Here is a 12,967-nt window from a genome sequence, read left to right as displayed (position 1 = left end):
TCTCTCTCTCTCTCTCTCTAAAATCTCATTTTATATTTATTTAAATCAATAATTATTAAATTTATATATATTGTGGTACACACAAAAATTCGCTCTAGGTTTTATATTTGTGCAAACACGTAAACATATATATATATATATATATATATATATATATATATATATATATATATATATATATATATATATATATATATATATATATATATATATATATATATATACACGGAAGAGAGTGAGATTATAAATTTTAAAGCGGCATATTTCGAAAGCTACCATTAACCTCGACGAACAGGCAATATACGTTTGTCTGTGTATATGTCTGTGTGTATGTATGTATGTGTGTTTGCGTAGTACACTCACACAAAATATTTATTCGGCAAATATGTCAAAAGTATCAACTGTTATCGTCCACTCCCATCTCTGCATATTTCAAGAAGTTTGCGCCCATTGATAATTCAGGCTGGTCGGTAAAGTGGAAGTTTACCTGGCCCACTATTGAGTGACGGCTGTTCAACTGCTTGTGAAATATTGCGCACTTATCTCTCTCTCTCTCTCTCTCTCTCTCTCTCTCTCTCTCTCTCTCTCTCTCTCTCTCTCTCTCTCAGATTTGTCTTTTAGTAGCGACTAAAATGTGCTGCATTATATATATGCAGCTGGTCTCACTTAAGATTGATGTGCTATATAGGGGAGACCGGGGCTAGTTGCATACAGGGGTAGGTTGATACACTCCCAATATCTTCATCATATGGCAACAGTTGGCGCCGAGGTTCTTGAGACAGTTAGGCGTCAGTATCAGCCTTATCCTCGCCGAGTACAAAACAAGCTGATCACCCGTCTGCCAAACTACAAGCAAAAACTGTTTTTGCATACCCTGAAATAAATATTCCGACCTTTCTTATTATTTTCATAGAGCTTAATGAAACTTATGTTCATGCAAAATAATATGATTTTTTTGAAATAGCTGTCTTTACGCCTCATATGTGATGAGACTTCATTTTCCCATAATTCAAATGAATACCAAAATTTATGAGAGAAGGAAAATAATTCGCTCGGGGCTAGTTGTTACAATCAGTAACAACTTGCCCCCGTATGATATATAGTTGTAACAACTTGCCCCATACGGAAGACATTTTTATTTATTTATCTAATTATCTATTTCATATTTCAGGATTATCAAACATGGTTAGGACCTACAAAAGAAAGACAGATAGAGCTGATAGGTGTAACACAGCAATTTTGGAGTTGGCAGCCGAGCGTGTCATTTGTCATAAAGAGAGTTTACGAAGAGTGGCTAAAGATTACCAGGTAGGTCTAGATTACTTGATTTCGCTTATATTTTTCATTATATGGATGGTTGATATATATATATATATATATATATATATATATATATATATATATATATATATATATATATATATATATATATATATATATATATATATATATATATATTTGATTGAATGAAATTGACACTAATCACACCTTCTTTTCATTTCAGATCAGTTTTATGACCTTACATCGATACTGCAAAAACAACAAAGGTGCTAGGGCTAGCCCTATTTCTGCTGGATACAAACAACCAAGACTGATATTTAGTCCTACTCATGAGAAGTTACTGGTTGAGTACATATTAAAGGCTTCAAAATTTATTATGGGTTGACACCTAAAGAAGTACGGGCATTTGCATATGAATTTGCAGTTAGTAACATAATCAAAGTACCAACAAATTGGACTAGAACACAGATGGCTGGACCAGACTGGTTTTCTTGTTTCATGAAAAGGAACCCTACTCTCTCACTGAGAACACCAGAGGCAACAAGTCTTAGCAGGGCCTAAGCTTCAATAGACACAATGTTGGACTCTTTTCAATAAGCTTGGTGAAGTTTTGCAAAGACATAAATTTCAGTGTCATGATATCTATAATATAGATGAGACAGGCATAACCACAGTGCAGAAACCAACTCGCATTGTTGCTGGTAAAGGAGCCAAGCAAGTAGAGCGATGACATCTGGAGAGAGAGGAGCTCTTGTGACACTAGTTACTGCGATCAGTGCTAGTGGTAACACAGTTCCACCAATGTTTGTGTTCCCTCGAGTTAATTTCAGGGATCATTTTATCAGGGATGGACCTCCTGGATGCATTGGAGCAGCACACCAATCTGGATGGATGACTGGGGAAAACTTCATAATCTTTATGAAACATTTTGTGTCAGTGACAAGGTGCACAAAAGACAAACCTGTTCTAATCCTTCTGGACAATCATGACTCCATGTAAGTTTAGAGCTGATAGACTACTGCAGGGACAATGGAGTTGTCCTTGTTACTTTCCCACCTCACTGTTCACACAGGCTTCAACCTTTGGATGTAAGTGTTTATGGGCCCTTTAAAAGTACTTTAATGAATCATGTGACAGCTGGCTGAAAAATCATCCTGGGAAGACAATGACCATATATGATTTGCCAGGAATTGTTGCCAGTGCATTGCCTAAGGCCACAACAATGGACAACATACAAAAAGGGTTCAAGGTGACAGGTATTTTTCCTACAATCAGGATGTCTTTGGGGACGATGAATTTCTTCCTGCTGATGTTACTGATCGTCCAGAAGAAAATCCACAGGATATACCTGTAGTTGTAGAAGCCACAGAACTGGGTAATGAAACCAAAGCAAATAATGAAAGCCCATTACAACCTACTAAAGTTTGCATAGGCTACATGATTCCTACCTGTGAACCTCCTCAGGACCATCCAGCTCCCCATAACAAAACAAGCCTCGAGAATATGATTCCAAACCCTGTTGCAAGCACAAGCAAGGATGGTTTAGATAGACCTTACAAATTCCAATCACCTCCTTCTATAAAGACAGAACAAAGACCTATAGGAGAAATCAAAACTCCAGAGGAGCTGCGACCATTCAAAAAAGGCTAGCCCAAGAAAGGCTCAAAGATGAAACAAAAGAAAACGCCACACAGCAATACTAACAGACACGCCTGAGAAGATGAAACTACAGAAGCACAATGAGGATTCACAAGGAAAAAGGCTCAAGAGTAAAACCTGTAAAAGGAATCTGAACAACAAAGGGTTTCTGAAGTCTGGTGGAAATAAGAACAGAAAGAACATTGAAGATTATTGGTGTCTTGCATGTGGTGGTGAATGGTCAAATTCAGCCTCAGGGAGCAATGGGTGCAATGCATCAAATGCAAAGATTGGGCCATGAAAGTTGCACAAATGAAAGTGTTCATTATGTATGTGACCTCTGTAAAATGAAGTGTTAACTGATTTCATTTGTTTTTTTAAGGATATGAATCTTTTTATATTTTGTAACAACATACCCCATGGTCTGTAACATAACTTGCCCCCATATGGGGCAAGTTGTATACAAAAAAGTTTTTCTGCAATTTTGTATTATATTCAGAATTGAAAAAGTATATAACCTTTTTGTTACATGATTATGATACACATACAATAAACTTTTCACAGCATAAATTTGATTAAGTTTCCTTCATTAGATATTGAATTAGAGGCAAAAATTGTAAAATTGTTACAACTAGCCCCAGTCTCCCCTAGCGTTAGTGGACCATTCTCTCTCTCTCTCTCTGAGATTTGTCTTTTAGTAGCGACAGCATTATACCACATTATATATACAACTGGTCTCACTTAAGACTGATATTATACTATAATAATCATTTTCTCTCTCTCTCTCTCTCTCTCTCTCTCTCTCTCTCTCTCTCTCTCTCTCTCTCTCGTAGCTATTCAAATTCTGGGGTTTTGGTATAGTTAAGATTAAGCGTTCGAATTCCAAATTTATTATTATTATTATTATTATTATTATTATTATTATTATTATTATTATTAGTCGCAGTAGTGTATGTAGGCAAAATGTTAAAACAGCTCTCTGGAGATTTGATAGATATAACATGTAGAACACAAAATAAATATAAATAAACCATCAACAAGTTGACATACAAACACTATATATAAGAGAGAGAGAGAGAGAGAGAGAGAGAGAGAGAGAGAAGAATATTCTATGACCAAAGGAACGGAGAATTTTAACTCGATGAGAAATGTCAAATACATAAGACTGAGAGAGAGAGAGAGAGAGAGAGAGAGAGAGAGAGAGAGAGAGAGAGAGAGAGAGAGACTCTTGAATTCTCTTCCACCAGCCGGTCGGTCTGTGTTCCTATGCTCCTACCGGTAATGGCTGGTTGTTGGAGGGGGGGCGGGGCGGAGGGCGGTTGCTGGCGATGGATATTAAAGCTTCTCGTAATGTTGTTGTTTGTTGAGCCAAGTTTCGAAAAAGGAAGGTCTTCAAAACATTACGGAAGTGTAAGCAATCAGGAGCCCTACTTAGAGAGAGAGAGAGAGAGAGAGAGAGAGAGAGAGAGAGAGAGAGAGAGAGAGAGAGAGAGAGAGAGAGGACGTCTGTAGTCCCACGGTCTAATTTTAGTGGTTGCTTAGAAAATCCTTTTAGATTTTACATTGCCGACGTTTCAAGAATAATATCTGTAATCAAATGGTTTCAGCATGAGAGAGAGAGAGAGAGAGAGAGAGAGAGAGAGAGAGAGAGAGAGGTCTCTAATCCCCCAGTCTAACCTTGGTAATTCCTCAGAAATTCCTTTTAAATTTCTCGTTGTCAGCTTAACAAGAGAAATATTTGTAACTACATGCTCTAACCTTTACGTTCCAGTCAATAATTTTTACCTTTTTTAATTTTTCAGAGATAAATTCAAAGAGTCTTTGTTTAGTGGTATAGTATAGTAGCCGCAGGATACTATTTCTTCAGTAAAAAAAAATTAACAACAAACAAAAAAAAGAACGTTCTCCATTATTGCTAATGTACATAAACTTCGTAAAATAAGTGATCAAATAAACTTAATCCGATAAAATATGAAAGATTCAAATCGCACTGAGTCTAGAGACATCTATCATTAAAACTCTACTAAGGTAAACCTTCTCGCTTATCGATTATAATTTATAGATTTACAGCAAGTACGGTTACAGTTTCAGGTGCCTGTCGATCTTACAGGCGGCGAGAATGAAGTACAATGTATTTTGTATGACAATAGCTCGTTAATAGTCTGCCTAACATTTAATTTGAAATTTATGGCTCTATAAATCATGAAGTCCGCGAGGCGCTTGGTGAATGCAGCGTGTGTTTAGTTGAATTGACAAAAAGGTTAATGGAAAGGAATACTGTGAATAATGAAGGGGATTAGAGCAGAGTTAGCGAGAACAATTGAAAGCGTCCGAGAATAAATAATAGTGCGTGGAAGTAAAGAAAAAAAAGTATTAAAGTTTGAAGAATGTGGAGTGGAGAGAGAGAGAGAGAAGGTTTTTACTTGCGAGTTATTGCCGCAGGTTTGTGAGCAAGTGATTGAGAGGTTGATTCTGAAATGTGAAGGGTGGGTTTGATTGAGGGTTGAGGCCACTAAAGAGTGAATGAGAGGAATCTAACTTTTCTTTATATATAAGGGAACAGGTGGTGGAGTAAAAGTGATAGGATTACTTGGTATAAGTGGGATGGTCTGTGGAGTGGTTCTGGTCGATGGTATATGGGAAGAATAGTGTCTTTGTATGGTACAAAACAAGACTTGACTGTAAGAAAATACTTGCGTGAGTTGTTGTTCAATGTAATGTTCAAATATCTTGTAGCACAGAAGACAACTTCCTGACACAGAGTGGTTGACTGTAGAGATGGGGTCAGTTGGTGAAAATTCACAAAATTTAAAAAATTCAAGACACGGGTTGTTTACAGATTAGTCCACTGATACGCTAAAGAAATAGAAGCTTAACGGTATCACAAATAGAAACAGAACGATAGTTGTGTAAGTATTTAGACGCAGTGACGCCAGATGCAGAAGAATGCAGCGGAGGAAGAGGGTCTCAGGGAAAACACGGCTCCAAGTATACACTACATGTTAGCCTCAGAAGCTGAAGAAGTATTTTAAACTGGAGAGCAATCAGCGGTATTTCTGTAAGAGAAGGAGTTGAAAGAAGATTGAGATCTTGGTCTTGCTACTCGGGAACGCCTGTAGAACGCCTGTTGATCTCTTCTAGATAGCTGAACTGAGAAAGGCTGAACGATTTTAACTTGCATTAACACTTGAACTTGTGCAGGGGGATTTTAAATAATCATAGCACCAATTAGTCTACAAAGAAGAAGGTGTAGCTTTCATTGCAAATGATATAAAATGTTTAGGCCTATTGGTTGAACTTGTGCAGGAGGATTTGAAATGATCATAGCACCAAGTAGTCTACAAAGGAGAGGGTGTAGCTTTCATTGCAAATGATATAAAATGTTTAGGCCTATTGGGTGGAATTAGAACTATAAACTACTATGTATGTTTATTGTCTTGAACGAGAAATGAGGAGGCAGGGGCTTATCTGATGAGATATTACACCAAGAATAAGTTGATAAATATGTGCGAAGTTTCTCGTTGTTGACATTATATTTGTGCTAGTCTATTACTGTTAACTCCACGTTTTGTTTTACTATTTGTGAGTAAAACGACGAAGAGCAGCTTTTAGAAATAGGTGAACGAGAGATTATCTTGGAAGTGGAAAGGAAAAATGTTGGAGAGACGATACTGAGATGAGAGGAAATAATAATAATAATAATAATAATAATAATAATAATAATAATAATAATAATAATAATAATAATAATGTTATCTATTTCAGATTCAGGACATTCGCAAAGAACGTGATATAAAATATCATTATGATACTACGAATTTGTGACGATATTACCTGTTTTCTCTTACTGTACGTACCACAGAGCTGGAGTGAGTTATCGCGCTATAAAAAGCAACCCGTGAGAGAGAGAGAGAGAGAGAGAGAGAGAGAGAGAGAGAGAGAGAGAATATATAAATCCCCCTTGAAGAAGAGGAGGCCCTGAGTGACATGATTACACGACATGAAGGAGAACCCAGCGAGAAATGGAGCGGAGTGAAGTGTCCTTTGAAGTGTTATGAAGAGGATGGGGGCCAATGGCCTCTTGTAAAATACTCGGATAAATGGCCCGGGACGGTGTGGGGCCCCCCCAACCCGCCTCCCACTCCATCTCTGTGGCCCCTGGGTTTCCCCCACCCTTCCCCTTCCCCCTCCCCCTTCCCCCTCCCCCCATTCGACGTTAGAAGAGGGAAGGGGGAGAGTCAGTGGGCGCAGAGCCTTTATCGGAGATTAGGATTCCGAGATGAACATTTGACAAATTATTTTTTTTTTTTTTTTTTTTTTTTTTGGTAAAAGGTTTATTTAAGAGTATTCATTCGAGTGTCCCCGAAGTTGACCCGGCCGGCTGCTGCCAAGAGCTTTTATTTATCCTTTTTTTATTTGTTTTTTTTTTTTACTATTTTGTCTTTTGTTATAATTTTTGGTTGTTGAGTTTGTTCAGAATAAAGGGTATTCTTATTGTTAATGTTATTGTTGTTAGTATAAGTGGTATTGTAGTAGTGAAAGTTATATTGATTATGGCAGATAATTGTTTTATATAGATATATATATATTATATATATATATATATATATATATATATATATATATATATATATATATATATATATATATATATATATATAATATATATATTATATAAATATATAATAAATATATATAAATATATATAATATATATATATATATATATATTTACACATATAAATATATACATATATATATATATATATATATATATATATATATATATATATATATATAGAGAGAGAGAGAGAGAGAGAGAGAGAGAGAGAGAGAGAGAGAGAGAGAAGTACGCGCGTGTCTACCAATACCGTAATGAGAGTGTGTGTTTTTTTTTCATTCACACAATTTTTGAGTGACGTCTTCCTCGAGAGTTTTTCAAGGGGAAGGGTTTTATGTAGGGGGGAAGGGGGTTAAGATGGATGTTCACTTCGCTCCCAATTACGAGGGAGAAAAATCTTTTAAAAACTACTTAGTTTAATGATTTGTCTTAATTAGGAAGAGAGAGCTGGTAGCTTCCTGATTTGTGCCATCATCATCATCATCATCTGGTTTGTCATTCCGTTTGGTTTTGAAAGCGTGGATTATATTATTGATGGAAATTATATAATGTGTGTGTATATATGTATATACATATATATAATATATACATATGTATACACATATATACATATACATACATACACACATACGGAACTAATCAACCCCTGACCATTTGTCTCACAGAGATGAAGTTCCGGCTCGCGTCGGGATCGAACCCAGGTCTCTCAAATAAAGGGACAGGGCGCTACCGACTGACCCACACAGAGAAAGAGCTGGGCTCGATCCTGATGTGAGTGAGAAATTTATTTATATATATATTACATAAATATATGTATGTATATATAATTTTTATACATAAACTACTGGAATTTTCAGTAACTATTTAGACAGATGATTGACCTCCCATCAAATTAATATATATAAGATGCACATAACTATTGAAACTCATTAAAGAGTTTGGCAACATTCCAGTTCAACGCTCATTTTCTCTAATTACGCTCTGGGAATTAATGCTCATTAAATTTAATTACACGCAGGAGGATATTTTGTTCCTAGGTTATTATTATTATTATTATTATTATTATTATTATTATTATTATTATTATTATAAAGATTCCTAGGTTATTATTATTATTATTATTATTATTATTATTATTATTATTATAAAGATAAGTACGTCTTCTCAGTATATATGTTGATATGCTGAGCAACGCTTCAAATCAGTCAGTCCATAAAGAAGAGAGAGAGAGAGAGAGAGAGAGAGAGAGAGAGAGAGAGAGAGAGAGAGATAAAATCAGCTATGCCAGACAGACAAGATTGTCATTGGATTATTCTAAGATAGCCTTTACTCTGCATGCACAGAATATCAGAGAGAGAGAGAGAGAGAGAGAGAGAGAGAGAGAGAGAGAGAGAGAGAGAGAGATAAAATCAGCTATTCTAAACAGGCAAGATTGTAATATTATTATTTTAAGATAGCATTTACTCTGCATGTACAGAATAACTGGCGGAGAGAGAGAGAGAGAGAGAGAGAGAGAGAGAGAGAGAGAGAGAGAGAGAGAGAGAGAGAGAGAGAGAGAGTTGATTGATGAGCAGAGCACCACGAAGTTATACTCCTCGATAATTAGGCTTTTTCCTTATACATATCTGATCAACTGATTAATCGTTCTCGGAATGAAAACTGACTCACTTACATAGCCCACTCTTCAGTATGATGACGATTATGATGATTATGATGATATGATGATGGTGCCTGATGAATCTTATCATCTTGAAATGGATGATTATAACCGGCTGATGAAGTTTCGGTGGATTTGATGGATGGCAGACTTTGGGGAATTGCTGTTGTGTGTGTGTGTTTGGGTGGGTGGGTGCAATATGGGTGGGATTTTCACTCAGAGAGGGCCTGGCTCCATTAGGGTGTTAAACGTTCGTTTTTGGGGATGGGGTTGCTACCCTATCAGGCCTTTTTGGGGTTTGTGGGTTCATGGGTGTTCCCAGACTCTTTGCTTCACCTTTGTCTCATTAGCAGTGTGTCGAACCCAACTCGTATATATATATATATATATATATATATATATATATTCATTTATATATTATGTATATATTTTTTATTTATTTATATTTATATATTTATCCGTTCGTTTGCTCGTAATTATTACCATTAACTCTTCTTCTTGATCATGCATACATTAACGTACCCTCATAGTTCACCCCAAACAGGCAGAACAAAACAGCAAGCGCTTACGTATCGTCGTACCCTGTCGAATATGAAAGCGAACTCGCATCATTGACATGTAATTCACATTTGTACCTCAGAGCAGAAACATTGTAAACAACGATAAGCCGAGAGGAATCCCTTGCTTTTAACTGTCGATTATCGCCGTGAGGACGAACTGTACAACAACAACAGATGATAACGGTTGTTTGTAGATAGACTTTGATTCTGTGTGTGTGTGAGAGAGAGAGAGAGAGAGAGAGAGAGAGAGAGAGAGAGAGAGAGAGAGAGAGAGAGATCGTTTTGTCATTTTATGAATGGTTCCACTGTCTTTGAGTAAGGAATATGATGGTATTCATTTTTATGGAGAACACCCTTCACCACCTCTCTCTCTCTCTCTCTCTCTCTCTCTCTCTCTCTCTCTCTCTCTCTCTCTCTCCCTACAGCTACTGAAACCCACAAAAACTGGCAAACAACAGTTACTTAATTCAATGCCAAAGTCATCTGAGGCATTCTGAGTCTTGAAGAAATTGCCCATGCCATTCCTTTCCTCGCCCGGTCGGACGCGTGGAGAGAGAGAGAGAGAGAGAGAGAGAGAGAGAGAGAGAGAGAGAGAGAGAGAGAGAGAGAGAGAGAGGTTAGATTAATTGTCTGCTGGGAGCCATTATTCACAATAACCGTAAAACACCTCCACCATCAAATGTATTCGGTCATTATCTGAGAGAGAGAGAGAGAGAGAGAGAGAGAGAGAGAGAGAGAGAGAGAGAGAGAGAGAGAGAGAGGAAGCTATGCTTTTAACCAAATTAGAAATTGAAAGCTCACGGCTAATTCGGGATTACAAACATCATCCCATAACGACAGCAATGTCTCTACCTATATCGTTTTCCGCACTCTGCCTCGAAGAGAATTGATATGATGATTATTATAAAAATTAAAAGCGAAAAAAAAATGATGTCATTATAATGAACAAAACGACTGGAAATAAGTTACGTTTCCCATTCATGGAAACATTACTGTAATTCCGGTGCATATATTACTAGATCCAGTTTCAGTGTTGGTGTTGTTGTTGTTGATCTCGTTTGGGGAGGGGGTTCCTGTTTCCCCTTCCCTTAACCCCCTTCCCTTTCCCACTCCCCTTCCCCCTTCCCTCCTCACTCAAATACCCGTCCCCCGTCAGACAGTTGAAAAAAAAACTAACGAAAAATTAATTCTCCCACCCCTCCCCTCCCCTTCCCCTTCCCCTTCCCTTCCCTTCCCCTCCCCTCCCAACCCTCCTCACCCAAATACCCACCCCAGTCAGACAAAGGAAAAAACAGAGAATGCGAACCTCCCCCCACCTCCTCCTCCCCACCCCAATCCCCTCCCCAGTCAGCCAGACAAAAAAAAAATTAGCGCAAAACGAGATCTGATGATCATGATAATGATGATGTTGATGATGATGATGATTATGATGATGATAGCAGCGCTTTGCAATCTAACTAACTTGATCTTTTTGAAAGCAACGAGCTAATTTTTTTCCTCTTTTTTTTTACTCCATCACCACGGCGGATGAACACGATGATTACCATGATGATGAGTATAATGATGACGAGTATAATGATTACAATGATGATGATGATGATTACAATGATGATGCTGTTGATAAGGGATGATTGCTTTAACAAAGCCCGAGCGTTTTAAAGCCACTGGCGCGTTCGAATCGACTTTGGATCTGATGCAAATTCATCCTTTAATTAATGTCAGAGCTCTCTCTCTCTCTCTCTCTCTCTCTCTCTCTCTCTCTCTCTCTCTCTCTCTCTCGCTCTTAATGCATTTAGTCGTTATTAGCGAATTAAAAAGGATTGATCCTGAATGAGGATGGAGGATGTTTCACAAGGCATGGGTATGATATTATATGCATATATTATATTATGTATATGTATATTATCTACATATGTATGTATATATATATATATATATTTATATATATATATATATATATATATATATATATATTGATTGATTAGATAATCTTTTTTCCTTTGAGGTGTGGCCCAATATATTATTTGGGATGAGGTCGCTAGCCCCTTAAGTATCCACCCTGATTCCCACCCACCTCAGTTGACGGACTACCAGCTAACTGAATCTCTCTTTCCGCAACTCATTGCTTAACTCAACAAGAGACAGCGGATTTCTCCTGAAACGGGCCTAATATAGTCATTTACTCCCCATTGGGATCGATCTCGTTCACTTTTCACTCCGTCCAAAAGCGTTTGTCTCTTACAAATTATAGTTGATTGGCGCATCATTTGACAGACGGGTTAACATGCTAGGCGAGAGAGAGAGAGAGAGAGAGAGAGAGAGAGAGAGAGAGAGAGAGTATTTTATAATAAGTCTTGAGGCAGTAATTGAACCCATTCAAGCATTGTAATGGCACGCTTGTAGTTTGAAGTTACATGAGGGTAATGAGTGCCGTGGCGGAGTTATGTAATTGAACTTTATTATTATTATTATTATTATATTATTATTTTTAAATGATGATGATTCATTCGTGTTGCGTAAAAAACGATGTGGAAGAAGAGGTACACAAGTAAGTATGTATGAATATATATATATGTATATATATATATATATATATATATATATATATATATATATATATATATATATATATATATATATATATATATATATATATATATATATATATATATATATATATATATATATATTTATATATTTTCATGCTACAACACAAGCATTTTTATTTCCGTATTCTACTGAGTATTGTGTTATGAGAGTCAATGATACTTCCTATACAAACACACACATACATACACACACAAAATTATATAAGAAACTTTATCTTCAAACCATTCGCGACGAAAATCCAAACGAAATTCTCGATACACAATTAAGTTCCTAGACTATTTCGTAAACACAGCTACGTAAAAAAAAAAAAAAAAAACTGTAAAATATAAATTGGAAAGTTCGAGTTTGCATCCTAATTTGTTATTGCTAGTAATCCTCCTAAGAATTTGTGCAACATTAATGTCATGACCGCCCTTGACAAGAAATTTTTATTCCCCCAACAAGTAGGCTTCAGATTAGAGTTCGGTTGGGAAGGTGCACTGCGCGGACTTTCATTCAGCTTATTTATGTTTTGTCACTTTATTTCTGTAGGTTTTTTTTTTTTGTGTATCAGTTTTTTTTTTTTATTTCATGGTCTGGTGTTTGTTGGCCTGTGTTATTA

Source organism: Macrobrachium rosenbergii, chromosome 45 (assembly GCF_040412425.1).
Source record: "Macrobrachium rosenbergii isolate ZJJX-2024 chromosome 45, ASM4041242v1, whole genome shotgun sequence".
NCBI classification, from domain to species: Eukaryota; Metazoa; Arthropoda; class Malacostraca; order Decapoda; family Palaemonidae; genus Macrobrachium; species Macrobrachium rosenbergii.
This window is presented reverse-complemented; position numbering follows the sequence as displayed.